At 37.7% G+C, this 17,719-nt stretch overlaps 1 pseudogene; it reads left to right on the forward strand.

The window, feature by feature from the left end:
* The first annotated feature begins 16,748 nt into the window (after nucleotides 1–16,748).
* On the forward strand, nucleotides 16,749–17,269 carry LOC107183503 (annotated as a pseudogene).
* The last annotated feature ends 450 nt before the right edge of the window (nucleotides 17,270–17,719 follow it).

The raw sequence follows: 17,719 nt of genomic DNA on the forward strand, positions 1-17,719 counted from the left end.
GGGCCAGGCAGTGATTCAGTTTTCCTCGTGTCCTCAGGGATACACTGCCCTGTGAGAATTCAAACCTATCAGTTAGCTGTCAAGTTCCATTTGACACCTCATCCAAAATTTAAAAAGGACTGCCATCTGAAGTCGGGGAGACGTCTGGGAGGAAAGGCAAGGCTATCTCCTTAGAGGCTGGCAGGACCCAAGCTGCCAAGTGCTTCTACTGCGGGGAGCACACTGGCAGCCCTACACTCGGCACACTTCAAGACACTATGGCTTCCTAATGGAAGCCATTCTTCCTCAGCCCTGAACTCCTATTTTCTGTCTCTCTCTCTCTAAGACAGAGAACCTCCAGAGGCATGAAATTCCTAAGGGGACATTTAGCAAAATGTGGAGGAGTGTCAGTCGACACAGGTTACAAGTTGTAACTCTGCTTGTTTCTTAACCACAATGGAGTGCTCTACTCTCTCCATGTCTTCTTCTGGGCATTAATTTTTCATTGTACCCAGCGTATCTCGTGTGCCCGCTCCATCTGGTGAAATGTGAGGCATTTATTTATTTATTTATTTATTTATTTATTTATTTATGAAGTTCACGGTGAAGTCTTCTCCGGGCAGCCTGCAGAGGTGTCCCTCGCTGGCAATGTTCTCCCACTCCGCTGGCAGAGAGGCCCCCATGTCGATGTTTTCTCGTGCCCTCCATGCCCCACTGGTGCCCTACTCTGGCGAACTGCTTTAACTGGCATATTGGAGCGAGGGCTTCAACCCTATGGAGACTGCCCTGAGACAAGGACCCCTTGATGGATTCGTGATTGACCTCTTGATTATCCGGGGCCATTCAGGGAAGATTAAAAGGGCATGGCAGGAGAGGTACATTAGCTGCAATCAATCTGCTTCTCTTCTCCTTCTTCCTTTCTCCTTCACACAGACTGATTCATCAAAGGACATTTGCAAAGCCTCAATTCAGAGATCCTGGCTTCAAAGCTAAGCTTTATTTTACAAAGAGAAAAATACCAAAGTCTCTTGCTAGATCCCTTCAGGGCCAAAGGGAAAAAAAATCCTCTAATTGTCACTTCTATGCTGGTTCTGGGGAAAAAAAAAAGATAAGAATGATCATTTGAAAAGAGTAAAGGAAAAACTACTTACTTTGTCTTATCCCACCATAATTTCTTTGTTAGTTTCTCCGGACTAGTCACTGGTGACAACTCTGGACGCTTAGCAAACTACAGAGGACGTCTCAATGTTTTAATTCAAACATTAGCTTCTTAGGTAAATGAAGCTGGGTCCCTGCCTTTGCAATCTGACTCACGCAGGGCCAATTTCCTTCTCCTTCCATTATTTCATCCAGCTTCTGTGATCAGAAGTCTCCCTTTGAAGTTGGTCAGAGCTCTGAGCACAGATAGGTTCCCTGGGTCTTGGAGTAAAATGAGTAATAGATCTGTAACCTCACAGTTTGGAAGGCTGGCTCACGTTCTCTCTTTTTCCCTGAGGTCTTGTTCATGCCCTGGGAATGTCTGAAATTTGTATAACGTCTGAAGTTCCATCTGCTGCACTAACTAGTTAAATGGTAGGAATTTTAGTGAACGAGATTAGGTGTGTAAAACAAAAAGTTTCATTTTGTAGGTTGTCTTTCTAGACAGTTTAAATATAGGTAATCTAAATCTATAATATATATCATTCTACCTACCTACCTACCTAGCTAGTTATATAGAAGGAAATATAAAACCAAAGTAACCATATATATTTCCAGTCTCTCAATATGTGATATCCTTGAGGAAGTGATTAGTTAAGGTGTCACAGAAGCCAAATCTCCACATTCAAGTTAATTACGTAGTCTATCTGACTGTTCATCCCCATTTAGCACTGTTTCGTTTAGCACTAATGGTCACAGTTGATGTGATCAGTAGCCACCATTGGGATCTTGGCCTCCCCTTCCCCACGTCTACTTATTAGGGCCACAAGCTGATTATGTTCTTATTAATAGGAATAAAGAAAGATGCAGTCTGGGTGTAGTAAAAAAAAAAAAAAATCACTGACTCAGGAGTCCTGGCTATGGTGACAAACCGTTGCAGTTTGCCACGTCTGAGTGGGTTCATGGGGTGTGGGGCTGCGGTGCTAGTGGAGAATAAGGGCAGTTGGTCACCCTGGTCTGGAAGCTTGGATTCCAGCACCAATCCTCATGCTTCTTCATTACTGGGCTCCTATTCCTTTTTGGCATGTTGAGTGGATAGGACCAGATCAGATGTTTTAAAATTGGTGGTCAGGGGCCAAATCCAGTCAACAGCTTTTGTGTGAGCCACGCTGTGCTGTAAAAATTGTAAGCTTTTGTGTATTTATCTTGATTTTTAATCTTCTGAGGGGAGGTTTGTTTTGAAAAGTAAGAACGCATGATAACAATGGGTCCATATATATCTCAGGCAACAGCAGCCACCTGGAGTTGAACAACATATAAAGTGCCTCCTCACTCATTTACTATGGGTAATCGGTCATCAGCCTTAGGCACTGGGATAGGCAGCCCCTGGACTGGATTGGTGATTGGCAATAAACCTTCATGAGGCCCACCCAGCTTGAAGAAACAGCCCTTGAGCAAATTTCTGAAAGCCAGGTTACTTCTTATTCTCTGATGCACCCCAATTTTAATATCATAGTGTCCTACAAAGCAAAATGCCCATCTTCTCCCTGGCATTCCCCAGTGAGACTTAGTAAAGCTTAGAGGATCTGGAAGATCTCCTGTAGCTCTTCGCCTGTGTAAACTAAAAGGTGAGAATTGCTTATTTTTCACCTCTCATGAAAAATGTTTGTTGTTTTATCTTTTTAATCACTGAAATACTTCCTACTTAAAAATATGTCAGAAGCATAAGCCTAACCAGTTTGCTCTTGTTGCAAATCAAGTGTTTCCTCCAATATGCTTTTCTGAATTGGGAGAAATGGGGCTCTTAGAGATCAATATGTGGCATGCTGCATGTTGTGATCAATTGGTGATTAAGTGAGAATGGTTTAGCTTAATTTGCTTTCAAAAGCTGTGCTTGTGCTGATAAAGTGTAGAAGTGTTTCTGAGATGAGATACAAGGAACAGATGTTTAGTATAAAATATTGATAGCACAGAGCAGAGATAAGCTTGGTATTTAATTTGTCTTAATATTTCCATTGCTACAAATTCAACAGCTTTTATCTTACTGGGTAATTACAACTTTCTCCCCCACCCCCAGCATAAGATAAGAGACTCTTTTTTCAGTTTTCTGTCATGTTTAAACTCTTTATGCTACCTTTCCCCCCTTCTCTCTGCATTTTCTTTAATTCCCCTAGGTACTGGTTTCCTTCTTTTAATTTCAGTTGCAATCTTCAGTTAAGAGATTAGAGAATTTGTTTATAAAAGTTGATATTTTCCTTGCCTGAGAGTATTTAAGATATCTAGTCCCCTAAAAAGGAAGTGCATTTGTTAGGATGTAGGCTGGCTGCTTTAGGAGGCCACCGAATGTAGAGATTCAAACAATAGATGCATTTGTTTGGACCATTCTTTTTAGGTGACATTGATGCCAGGTAGGAGTCTCTACTCCATGTGGTTATATAGGATCCAGGCTGGATAGGATGTTCTGACCTCTTCAACAGGAGATTTGCTTCACTGGATGAACAGTTGATACTATATTTGGTACTGGTTTATCAAGCAGTAAAAGGGAGTTGGGGTGTGTGGGTAAGAAGTCCAAGGCAAGCAATTCATCTTTAAGGAAGTGGCCCAGAAGGTGAGCACATCCATTCTTTTCACTTACCATTGGGTTTTGGTAAACATGTGCACATCCACCTGGAAGGGAGGCCAGGGAACAATTTTACCAATGAAGAAAAGTGGTCTCTCTCTTCTAGTAATGTCAAAGCAGATATTTTGAGAAGTCCTTCTAAAAAAAATCAAGTTGAGCATCCTATATAATAAAAGGGTATTATGCAAATTGACCCTAACGGCAGAACAACCGGAATGCCTGGTCGCTGTGATGTGCTCTGACCACCAGGGGGCAGACACTCAACACAGGAGCTGCCCCCTGGTGGTCAGTGCACTCCCACAGGGTGAGCTCTGCTCAGCCACAAGCTGGGCTGATGTCTGCGAGTGCTGTGGCAGTGGCGGGAGCCTCTCCCGCCTCCTTGGCAGCGCTAAGGATGTCCAACTGTGGCTAAGTTGGACATCTCCCAAGAGGTCCCGGACTGCTAGAGGGTGCAGGCTAGGCTGAGGGACCACCCCCTTCCCCAAGAGAGCATGAATTTTCATGCATTGGACCTCTATTCATAATATTATTGCATTGCTGAGATCAAGGACAAGAAAGAAATCATCAAAGGACAAATGAAAGAGGCACCAAAATTGAACAATGAGCAGAAACAAGGCTGTGAGCAGTGAGCCCATATGTTGGCCCTCCTGGGTGGATAAGAGCCCTTGGCCTGTACCTGAGGATGAAGCCAGAATGGGGCTGGAGTAGATTCAAGTCAGTAGTGACCCTTCGCTTACAGGAAAGGCTACTGAATGAAGGAGAACACCCAACAAATACCATGCATTTAAACCTCATATATTCCACAGAGAAGTATAGAAATGAGCTTTGATTCAAATATCCCTAAATGTGCAAGAAAATGAGTCCATAGAAACAGTAAACAAAAGATTTATTTCCCCAAGTACTTCAGGTCTTGCAATTATGATACAGAAGGTAAATGCTCACATAAATTTATAAAATTAAGAATTGTATTCTTTTTTTAAATTTTTATTGAATAAGGTATTACAAATGTGTCTTTATCCCCCCCATTGTCACCTCATCCCCCCAGTCCTGCCCTCACCCTCACCCCCTATTGTCTGCGTCCCTCACTTATGCTTATATACATATAAGTCCTTTGGTTGATCTCTCTCCCGTACCCCCACTCTCCCCTACCTTCCTTCTGAGGTTTTAGCATCTGATCGATGCTTCTCTGTCTCTAGATCTGTTTTTGTTAATTGGTTATGTTGTTCATTATATTCCACAAATGAGTGAGATCATGTGATATTTATCTTTCTCTGGTTGACTTATTTCACTTAGCATAATGCTCTCCAGCTCCATCCTTCTTAATGTTACAAAAATAATTCAAAAAATACAACAAGCACTGCCAGTGTGCCTCAGTGGTTGAGCATCAGCCTATGAACCAGGAGACCACAGTTGGATTCCAGTCAGAGCACATGCTTCTAATCCCCAGTGCAGGAGGCAGCCGATCAATGATTCTCTCTCATTGTTGATGTTTCTATCTCCCTCTCCCTTCCTCTCTGAAGTTAATGAAAATATATATTTTCAAAAACATACATAAGAGAATAGCAATGTGTACAAGTATGAGGGTAGCCACACTTTATTTTGGGGAAACTTAAAAGCAATTTTTATTTGGGTGCAGAATATCACATATTGTCTTCTTCTTCTTCTTCTTCTTATTATTATTATTATTAGTTAAGGTATTACAAATGTGTCCTCAACACACACACACTCTTGCTCGCATCCCCCTGTTGTCCATGTCCATTGGTTTGGCTTATATACATGTATACAAGTCCTTCGGTTGATCTCTTCCCCTTACCCCCGCCCTCCCCTACTTTCCTTCTGGGGATTGATAGCCTGAAAAGAGTTTTCTGTGTCCACTTTTCTCACCACGGTCAGTGAGGCCAATTCATTATTACTAAGGCATTTTCCAGTGAAACAACCCAGGCAGAGGATTTTTACAGGCTTATCCCAGAAAGTTTTCAGTCTTTAGCACATCATCTCCATTTCAGAGGGGAATATTTGCTTTACATTTGCATAACGAAAAGGCTTAGTTAGATGGGTTTTGCAGAACAAAGGAGCATTCTGAGGAAAGAAACACGGTATTGAAGTTTCTGACACTTAAGAGTGAGACCCCTCTTGGATGCTTTTAAGTGTCACTTTCCCTCTCTCACCCTTTAGTTTATATCCATTAAGATTTAAAAATCCCTAGGGTGGGATGGCATCAGGACACTCCACAAGCCCTGGTTTAAAGCACTGGCCCCATCAGCTTAGGCGTCCCTTGCTCTCAGTGAAATGGAATCTGGTAAAAGCCAGAAAAGTCATTTCAACTGGGAGCTTTTCCCAGGGCATATTCTGCTTGACACAATTATGCAACTGACAGAAGGGGGCCAATCAGGGATTTATTTGTTTTAAAGGAGCAGACATAATAGTATTCTTTATTCATGTTTAGCAAATGTACTTGGAACTGACCTTTGTTGACCCACACAGTGGGCACATTAACACCTAAATAGACCAGCAGAGATCCTTGATCTTCCTATAGCCCTTTGTGTTTACAGCACACCAAAATTGTGTTGTCAGTTTGTTTATTTGATCCTCATGAACCTCTCTGTTATAGGGTTTATTAACACCCTAACTTCCAGAAGAGAAAACTGAAACTTAAAGCCTAGCTAAGCAATTGAGAACCATGAATTGAATCTCCTCATCCTTCTCCCTATAAAATCTGCATTATTTACATTACATTGTGACTTCTTCTTTATTTTAGCAGAAACGTTCAAGAATAATGTTTTTTTTTAATTGTAATTCATAATTTATGTAGTGGCTCTCCGCTGTCCAGAATCATTGAAATTTATGGATAATGGGCGATTATACATAGGAGGTCAGAAAACCTGGTGATTTATGTAAATCTTTGCATTTAACCCATTGTGTGATTGTTGAGTCCCACATATAATTGCATTGGGACCCAGGTTACTCAAATACATGTGAAGGCTTTTTCTATGTGTTTTTTGGGGGGAGGGTCTCCCCTCCCCCTTTTCTATTTTTTTTTTGAATAAGTGATTGCTAATGGTTCTTCAGGTTTAAAAAATATGCTTTATTTCTAAAATACATATCCCTACTTTTTCAGAGTAAAATAAATTGCCTCAAAATAGTTGTCACCTTTATCCATGGGGATAAGTTCCAAGACCTCTAATGGATGCCAGAAACTGAGAGTCGTATTGAATCCTATATATAGTATAGGTGTGTTTTTTTTTTCTTATACCTCCTTACTCTTTTACTAAAAGATGCTTTTTACAGCTTCTCTTATGCATATGCAAATTGCCAGCATCACTACTCTTGTGATTTGGGGTCATTATTAAGTAAAATGAGGGTTACTTGCGCTGTGAAACCTTGCCAGTCAGTCCTGTAACTGCGATAACTACCAAGTAACAGTAACAAACAGGCAGGAAGTGTCTACAGGATGGATTCACTAGATAGAGGAATGATTCATATCTCAGGTGGGAAGAAGGGGGATGATTTGAGATTTCATCACACAGAATGCAATTCAAAACCTATGAATTGTATGTTTCTGGAATTTAGTTCACGCAGGCCGCTCTATACCAAAAGTGCCTTAGTCTGGGTATAAACAACAGACATGCGTGTCTTGCAATTGTGTATGTGGGGAAGGCGTCTTTAAGGGCCAAAAGATTCAGGTTCTGGTGAGAGCCCTCTTCCCTGTTCACAGATGGCCGTCTTCCCACTGTTTCCTCCCCTGGTGGAAGGGGCAAGGGAGCTCTCTGGGATCTCTTTTATTAGGGGACTAGTTTCAGGTATGATGACTTTACTCTCAAGACCTAATCACCTCCCAAAGGCCCTACCTCCTATTATCATTACTTTGGGGATTAGATTTCAAGCTATGAATGTTGGGGGAGACACATTTTGTCCATACAAAGGATTTTTCTATTTGTGTTTCAATAGATCATTGCTAATGATTCTTCCTGTTAAACAAATACTATGATAAGTATTTTTTTTCTCAAAAAAAAAGTTCATTTTTTTTTCAGATCAAAACAATTTATTTGTCTCACTAGTGCCTCTTTTTAGAAAAGTTATATCAGTTTTTCAAGTAGTATTACATGCCCCTCTCCAGTTTCACCAACTGTTAAAGTTGCTCTACCATATTCCTGATATATTCTATATGTCTTGATATTCTTAACTGTTGGAATCAAATGAGGCCTGGCTATAACATGAGAAACTTTTTAAAATGCATCAACATGCCCTGACCAGTTTGGCTCAGTGGATAGAGCATCTGCCTGTGGACTCAAGGGTCCCAGGTTCAATTCCGGTCAAGGGCATATACCTTGGTTGCGGGCACATCCCCAGTAGGGGGTGTGCAGGAGGCAGCTGATCGATTTTTCTCTCTCATCAATGTTTCTAACTCTCTATTCCTCTTTCTTCCTCTTCGTGAAAAATCAATAAAATATATTTAAAAAATTAAAAAAATAAAATGCATCAACATTAAACTGTGAGCAGCAGCACTTAACCAGTGTTCACAAAATGGAATATAAAAGTGAATCCTAAATATTTTTTAAAGTTGAAATTAAAATTTGATTTAGACTTAATAAGAATAATACATTTTTATTTTTTCTTTGTGGAAAGAATAGAACAGGTTCTTTTAAAGGAAAAAAGAAGCTCATACTTTTATCTGAAGCATAGGTTGTCCCTTAGTCAAAGTCTTGTGATAAAATAGCAGCAGACCTCCCTTTGCAAATTTCTTCATCTCTACAGCAATGTCAATTGCCTCCATGTGACTTCATTATTTTCCTCATCTCCCCCAATGAATCATATTAATATTAACACCTGATTATCCATTGCTGGACATCCGTGAAGAAAACCTGGTGAAAAGTTTGACAGTAACATTTATTTAATGTAGAAGAAAATATTTTTAATGACTTACCAGAAGCAAAGATGAGGGGATTTTCTTCAGTGTATTTGCATGTATGTTCAAAATGATTTTTCCTGGTTTCTCATCTGTTGCAAGAGTCCACATGTGATATTTCAACCGAGCACAGTCTGATACTTCTGCTAACATCTCTGACTTTGGCATTGAAGAACTGAGATTAGTTTCCAGTGTTCTAAAAGGGCACTCCCGTGACTCTGGAACTGTGCCTACAACCTTCCTTAGCGGAATGGATAGGTATCCATTAATTAGACATTATTATTAATGTCCTGCTCAGCTGCATACTACAGGGCAGGACTGATGACTTAGATGATCTATGGACAGCTTTCATGAATTACTTAAAGAAAACTCTCGCTTCTCACCTTGTTGCACCTGATAATTAAAAGGTAATGAGTAATGGTGAGAAAAGAGAAATCATATATGGGTTGAGTTTATGTCTTGCTTCTTTGTTTTTTGCTCTTTGTCAACAGTGGTGAGGAATCACTGGGAGGTTGCCAACGTTTAGGGGATCACACCATGTCATGACCATTTTTTTTCTATTTGAAGACCCTCTCCTTAGGTTTCCCAGGAAATATATTAATATATTTCCTAACTCTATATTTTAGTACATTATAGTCATGAAAAATAAATTATCTTTAAGCGTGATAATCACCAAAGGTAGGCGCATTTGGCAACAGTGGTTTTGAATAGTTCAACTAATGTTTGATTGTTCCAGGACAGAGAATCCCAAAATATATTTTATGTTACTCTAGCTTTTAGAAAAATGAAAAGGTTCTGGTTGTAAATAAATTTAAGGAAAAGGTTCAGACACAGATTAACAATTCTTAGTCTAGAACACCAAAGTGTCTATTAACATATGACACTATTATTAGGTAACAATAGGAACATGTCACAAACTTAGGTGAGTCGTGTTGTGCTATTTGCAGTGAAGTATAGAGTGGGCTTACCCTTCTTTGGAACACATGTTGGGTGCCCTATTTTAAATGATTCATACAATAGGCATATATCACAGTCTTTAGCTGAAAAGAGCTTTCAGGAAATAGATATATTCAATGAAGTTTCCAGGTAGATTGATATTGATATAGCATTTACTACTGTGCATTATTTCCAAATTAAACATCAACTAAAAATATAAAACCTTTGGTGAAAACAACAGATGAAACTCAGATTCTTAAGGTAGATGGAAGTAGCAAACATTCCCTTAAATACTAACACCTATTCCATAAACTAAGCATTCTAATGGTAATTGTGCTAGTGGGGGACTGTCAATAAAATCTCCTACTACTGTTTTTTGCATTTCATATGCATAATGAAGTATTTGACCAATGTAGCAAAATCATGAAGGAGATTGGTCTACATGTGAATAAATAATTAGGTTAAATTAATTTAAATGAATAATGTTCAAAATAAATAATTGATTGCCTTTAATATTCTTATAAGAAATAGGCTGTCAAATTTGCAGATTTAGAAGATTACTTTAATGAAAAGATAATAATGATTTGGGATGAGCAGTTCAAATAGTATGCTCACTAATATAAGAATGGGTCTGTAAACAGGTTAAGAGCACTTGAAAATAAAGAACTTTCTTTCCATTTTTTCTTTGTATTTTTGTAATAACCCCACCCCTGTATAGTACTTATACAAAATTTATATGTATATGTGTACCTATATGTACACATATACTTATACATATAAATTAGAAATTTCAGGGCTTAAAGGGGTTTTCATAGAAAGTTTGAGCATCTTTTAACAATGTTTTTATAGATTTTTAGATAGAGAGAAAGATAGAAACATCAATGATGAGAGAGAATCATTGAATGGCTGTATCCTGTACCAGGAATAGAGCCCGCAACCTGGGCATGTGCCCTGACTAGGAATCGAAACCCAGGACCTCTTGGTCCATGAGACAATACTCAATCCACTGAGCCACACCAGCCAGCTGAGCATTTTTAACAGAAATAATATGTTCAGGACAGTAATTTTTATCTACCTCAGTTATTCAGGAATACACACTTTGCCTTTAGGTAACCTAGCATGTGATTTCTTACTTCACCTATTTTCTTACATGCATGATCCCAAAATGCACTTCATTACTTTTGTTTTTAAGGTATTGAATGAAATACAATGAGAAAAAAATTAGAATCACAATTTTTAAAAGTTGCTCGACTGGCCTGGCTCAGTGGTTGAGTGCTGCCCTATGAACCAGGAGGTCACGGGTCTATTACTGGTCAGGGCACACGCCCGGGTTGCATGGGCTCGATCCCCAGTTCGGGGCATATAGGAGGCAGCCAATCAATGAGTCTCTCTCATCATTGATGTGTCTATCTCCCTCTCCCTCTTCTTTCCTCTCTGAAATCAATAAAAAATATATATTTTTAAAAAGTAATTTATAATTTATATACCATTATCTATACATATTCTTAAGGCATATTATGTTTCAAGAAAAATATTTTCATTTTTGAATTAAAGGTTACATGTTAGTTAGATTTAGCTCAACGACTGTTAGAAATGTTTTTAAAAATTACATGAGTGAACGTGAAACCCATGGGGTTTTGGCTTCTTTCTTTTGCATCTATAACTAACTTGGGGTGACTGCTACAAGCAGAGAAGGAAAGAGATGCCAGACCTCTAGGATTTGGCTCCACTTCTCACCTGCTGTACAAGCAGCACACCTTACATAGCTTTAATTCCAATTCTCAAAGCTGACGATATAATCCCTCTAAAACCCAGGGAGCCCTAACCAGAGAAAACCTATATACCCCACAGCCTTCCCTATGTTGGCCACTTACAAGAAAAATTACTAAAATCAGCAGATGATACAAATTAAACATTAACATTACTAAAAAAATGAATGCTTACCCTAATGATGATAGAATCGGTAAATAATGTCTACTTAATAATTGTCATGTTGTGGCTAATCTAAGGGAAAACTGGTGGAACAAAAGTATCTAAGTTTTAAGTAAATGTCAGCAAATTGTGGTTTACTTTATTGGTTAAGCAGCATTGAGCCTGAGTGCTGTAGTTTAATAACTTGATCTCAAAGGGTACGTGCCTCTCCGTTTTGGTTCCTTTGCATAGAAAAGACTTCAGGTCATAATTGGCAATTGAAATTTGCAAAAACAAAGTGCTGTTTCTCTCCAAAGTTACTTCTACGCGTTATTCGCCAGAAAACTACAGTGCGGGGCTAACAAAGACACAGGGATCTTTTAAATTATGCTGATTTTTGGGGTTTGTTTCATGGAATGTGTATGTATATTCTGAGAATAGAAAACTCAGACCCAGCATGTAACCTTTTCAACTTCCCACAGATTAAAAAAAAACACATTGCACCACTTTATTGCATTTTCCTGCAACAAGGGACATACTTCAGCAGAAAAGGGCAAACCAGGAAATTTACTCATGAAAACCAATTTATATAAGCCTATGAATAGTATAACTGTCCCCATAGTACGCCTGGTATTCATCTTGAGCACTCCTGGGGACACATGAGTAATCTTCGGTGCAACCTCAATTTAGCCCGTGCTTAAATACAGGAAGACAAGGAGGTTGGCCCTGGTTTGATGATGATGATGATGATGATGATGATGATGATGATGATGATGATTTCCTCTCTGGTCTCAAGTCAACCACTGCGATGGCCTGCGAACTCCCTCAGCATTCTCTCCGCAAAAGCAGAGTGTGACAAGGTGTCAGCCCTGACAGATCAGTCCTGCAGACTGAGCAGACCTGAATTAATAAAGGTCACGAATGTCAACAGGAAGAGTGTCCCGTGGCATGTGAGGACTTGCTGGTTCCTAACCAGCAGCGGAACAGCAAGCAGTGGATCCAGAGCAGAACCCCGAAGCACCCGGGCAAGCCGGGAATTTCCCGAGTGTCTTTGAAGTAAGAACCTACGTTAAAATAAATTTAAAACACGCCCTCCCCATTTCTTCTCTCTATCTTTAAATGCTCCCAAAGATCTCAGGTTTCAGAGGGACCTTAGGTGGTAAAGTGAAGGAACCCTGTGGTCATAGAATGCAGTCCCCACCCAGGTCTGCCTGTCAGAGGAACAGATCCTTGCAATTCCCCATCCTCCAACCTGCCTCTTTCTTCCCTCTTCCGGCACCTTAGGATGTTTTCACAGCAATTTCTAGAAGCAAAGTGCTTTTCCTCTGGACTGCGTAATTTGACCCTTGATCCGATCCTGTGTGTGCCATTATCTTAGCGTTTGGTGTCACTTCCAGCTCCTAAGCAAACTGCCTAAGCAGCTCAGAGGGTGTATTTGTACTTCTCTTACCTCCTCTGGAGTGTGAACTGAGTCCACTTCGGCACTCCATGCACGGGGCATAACAGTACTTTCGCCGATGAGCAGAGAAGTTCCAGTGACTAGTATTTATATTTCAAAGGAAATTCAACATTTTTTTCAGCCCTTCAAATGTATTCTTCAGACTTGCAAGTGTGTCAGTGTTGTTTCAAAATAAATAAAAACATGTAGTACGTATGCAGGAATGGTGGAAATGTGCAGAGTAAGATTTTCTGGAAGATTTGGACTGCCTTACCAAGTTTTCTTTTTCTCATTAGGGCTATATTCACCAGCTTTCCTGTCTCTTGCTTTTTTATTCAAAGAGTATATCTAGATTCCTTTATAATAGGTAATTTATCTCCATGTTTCTAAATGTGATCATTCTTTGGGTTCGTGTGTGTGTGTGTGTGTGTGTGAGTGTGTGCATGCGTGTTGCCCTTCTGGCAACTATGTTGTGATGCTCAATTTCCAAATTATTTGAACTGAAAATAAACATGACTATAAAGCCACTTAAATTTTGTTTTAAGCATGTTCACCCAGCCACATTTTAGCCCGCCCACCCTCACACATTCCTTGAAAATCCCAGAAGTAACCAAATTCCTTCAACCCTCCAAAATGTCACTTTCTGGCATATAAATGACTATTAACTGAAGGGCGTAGGGGAGGAGGAGTCTGGCCGCTGGGCTCTGGATCCCTCCGCGCCCAACCGGCTCCGTGTGTCCGGACTGGCTGCGGCTGCGTGGCTGGTGGCGGGCATGCGTGTTGCCCTTCTGGCAACTATGTTGTGATGCTCAATTTCCAAATTATTTGAACTGAAAATAAACATGACTATAAAGCCACTTAAATTTTGTTTTAAGCATGTTCACCCAGCCACATTTTAGCCCGCCCACCCTCACACATTCCTTGAAAATCCCAGAAGTAACCAAATTCCTTCAACCCTCCAAAATGTCACTTTCTGGCATATAAATGACTATTAACCAGTTTTCTTTAGTGAGAAATCATTTGAGAAGTCCAGTATAGCAAATACATTTTTCATTCTTTAACTCTTAGAGCAAAGTGTACTAATTGGCAAGAGGCATAAACTTAAATATATTTGGAACGTATTTACCAGATAGGTTTAATACCAAGGGCCTGCCCAACTTCTTTTTCATCTCTAGACTTTTACTCCCACGTGACAACATTCTGGTGAAAACAATTAGGCAATCTCCTTTTACCACATTTGGAGAGAATCATTATTTCTAAGACTAAACAGTCGAAAGTTGCCATTTCAGTGACTTTAAGTAAAATTGCAATCCAAAAGCTTCTCTATGACTTTTTTTTTCTCATTTTAATGTATTAAGGTCTCAGGGGATGAAAATATTAAAACATAGCATCTCCCCCAACTTTTTCTTTAAGCTTTTATCTTATAGGTAATCATTTTCTAAAATTAAATGGGTTAAGTGATTTTTAATGGCATCAATTGTACTTTCATAAGGCACTTTTTCTAAGTTGGTTTCAAATGGTTAAGTCACATAGCATTATTAGTAGCTAATTACTATGTGATCTGGTTTCAAAAAAGAAAAATGAGTAAATCTACTTTGTTATTTATAAAATCTCAATCTCATGTCCAGATATTTATAGAGAATTACAGTATTTACAGAATATAAAATCTTTATAACATAAAAAATTGGCACTTTCCATTGTAGTAGTAAAAAAATAATAGATTTAAATTGGCAAGTTTTAAAATTTTTCTTCAATAATCTTCTCTTTTAATAAGATGTTTTTCTGATGAAAATATTATATTTCAATGAAAACAATACCGAAAATTTTGAGAAAAAAATCACAAACTCATAATTCTATTAATGTCAACTTTATATAACCTTTTTATTTGCACTCATGAATGTGTGTGTTTGTATGTGTGCAAAATATTGAATTGCATTTTTGAAAATTAAAGATTGAAGATTGCCTTTTGTGAAGCCCATTTTGATATTTAATAATATATTCTATGTAATGTCCTTTGTCATCAACTCTTTAGTTAGAGAATACAATTTTTTGGTGTTTGTGAAGCACTTGCTATTTTATTTTTAAAATAACATATTTGGGTATTTTTAGATTGTGTCTATTTTGATATTATAAATAAAGTTCTGACCTTTTTTCCTATAAAATTGTGACTCTATATATAGCTCTGCTTTTTGTAATCCTTAGATTTATTTCTTATAGGTTAAATGTGAAGGTCTAAGTCATATACATTTTAATAGTTTTTTGTAGATATTGACATATAATACGGCGAAAGATTGATTCAGATCACACTGCCTCAGCATTTTTTGATTCTTATCGGTTGCTTAAGTTTAAACCTTTTTCTTATGATCAATTTATATTTATACTTTTATGCCACATATTTCATTTATGAATCATTGTATCCATTTTCCTATTGAGAATTTTATTGCTTCCCTGTTAAGGTATCATACTATTATCTCTTTAAGTAATTTATGAGTATTTTTTTCTACTTTCATCATTTTGTTCCAGTTCACTTACTAATTTTAAAAAAAGCTTTCTAAAAATGTGTGAGTTATTAGTATAAAGTATTAAATTTTTAAATATCAGTTCTACCTATTTGATTAGATGAAATGTATACATATATGTGTTGGTACCATATCTAATTATACACATGAGAAATAGCTTTATTGATACAGCCATAGACATTTTCAATCTCCTTTTACTCCCTTCTTCCAGTATTTTCTCCTACACTAACTAACACTCCCTCTGTTTTTTGGCCTTTGTTATCATGATTTCGTACAAAAGCAAAAGAGGGAAAACAGAAAAATATGTTATTTTCACATATTATCAGTGACCTCATATTATGATAGACATATTCATTATAAAATTAAATTTATAATACATCTGCTGATGTATTGAAAACAACAATCTTTAATGAACCCTGTTTAAGGTTATTACTCTAATAAAAGGTAGAGGCAAGCAATTAATTTTAATATTAAAAATGCACCTCTCAATTAGTTTAATCCAAAACAATTATGAAATTAGAAGCAAGAAGTTTTACTAGTATTAACAAGGACATAAAATGATAAGAAAGATTGATTTCTAGGGGTTAAAAATGAGAAAGAGAAGTATATACAATTAATATGTAGAATTGAAATTGATACTAGTAATATAAAATTTAAAATAGTAATACAGAAGTAATATATAATTGGATATTTGACTTCTAACTTTTCAGTTCACAAAAGAGATATTCATTGTGTCAGTTATAAACCAAGCCTCAGAAGGAGATAAATCTTCTTACAGATGAGACATCAAAAGATACAATAAAATTAGAACTGATCATTGTTAATGTATTTTTACTTTCCCCTTTCTAATAATACTAGTATGATCACTGGGTATTATATTCACATAGATTATGATTACTGAGTTGTAAGACACTAAAAACTCTTCCACTTTATCTTTTTTTATAAATAAGGACACTTTACACACTACATATCTGACTTGCTAATATCACATTGCAAATTAGTAAAACTTTTTTCTTTAAACACATATTTGGGGGAAAATGGCTTTTTAAGATAGAGCTCCATAGGTTATCCAATTTCAGGCAGATATATCACTTTTGCAACTTGAACAGAAGTTCTCTTTATATATGTAATTTATAGAATTAATATCATATATAATCTTTTTAGGAGCAATTAACATAATTACAACATAATAACAATATACATAATTTCCATAATTAATAGGTTATTTATTAATTTAGGAAGAGATTTATTAGGTACTAATTCTGTGCTAGACTGTGATTTATTAAAAAATTAGTCGCTTTTTACGAAGATGGCGCCGAAAGCTAAGAAGGAAGCCCCTGCCCCTCCCAAAGCCGAAGCCAAAGCAAAGGCTTTGAAGGAAAAGAAAGCAGTATTGAAAGGCATCCACAGCCACAAAAAAAAAGAAGATCAACACGTCACCCACTTTCCGACGGCCAAAGACACTAAGGCTCCGGAGGCAGCCTAAATACCCTCAGAAGAGCGCACCCAGGAGAAACAAGCTTGACCACTACGCCATCATCAAATTCCCCCTGACGACCGAGTCAGCCATGAAGCAGACAGAAGACAACAAGACACTGGTGTTCATCGTGGATGTCAAGGCCAACAAGCACCAGGTCAAACAGGCTGTGAAGAAGCTCTATGACACTGATGTGGCCACGGTCAGCACCCTGATCAGGCCTGTTGGCGAGAAGAAGGCATCCGTTCGACTGGCTCCTGACTATGCTGCTTTGGATGTTGCCAACAAAATTGGAGTCATCTAAACTGAGTCCAGCTGCCTAATTCTAAATATAAAAATTTTACATTGAAAAAAAAAATTTTAGTCATCGTGGGAGTGCATAGGCATTTAGAGAGTTGACTCAATGCAAACATATTTTCTTTTTTTATAGTAGAAATATCTTCATTTATTTTCATGTTGGAAAATTGTGAACTGATTCTATACCATACTATTAGACAAAATGATACTTCAGTAACCCTAACTTTAGCATAATCACAAACAAGAAGGTACCCCAAAATCTATGTTACATTAACTAGCATTAGACACTTGAAACATAAGTAGTGAGTGTGATATAATTGGATTTAAATGTAACTATTTTTAGTATGTATTATATTTCTAGCACTGTGCTAGGCATAATTATATAGGTTATTTCATTTAATTCTCAATCTTTTATATTCAGTGTTTAATTTTTTTTCTGTTGCTATTTTCAATTTCTTTATTGATTAAGGTATTACATATGTGTCCTTATCCCCTCATT

This window comes from Myotis davidii, unplaced genomic scaffold, assembly GCF_000327345.1.
Source record: "Myotis davidii unplaced genomic scaffold, ASM32734v1 scaffold18, whole genome shotgun sequence".
NCBI lineage: Eukaryota > Metazoa > Chordata > Mammalia > Chiroptera > Vespertilionidae > Myotis > Myotis davidii.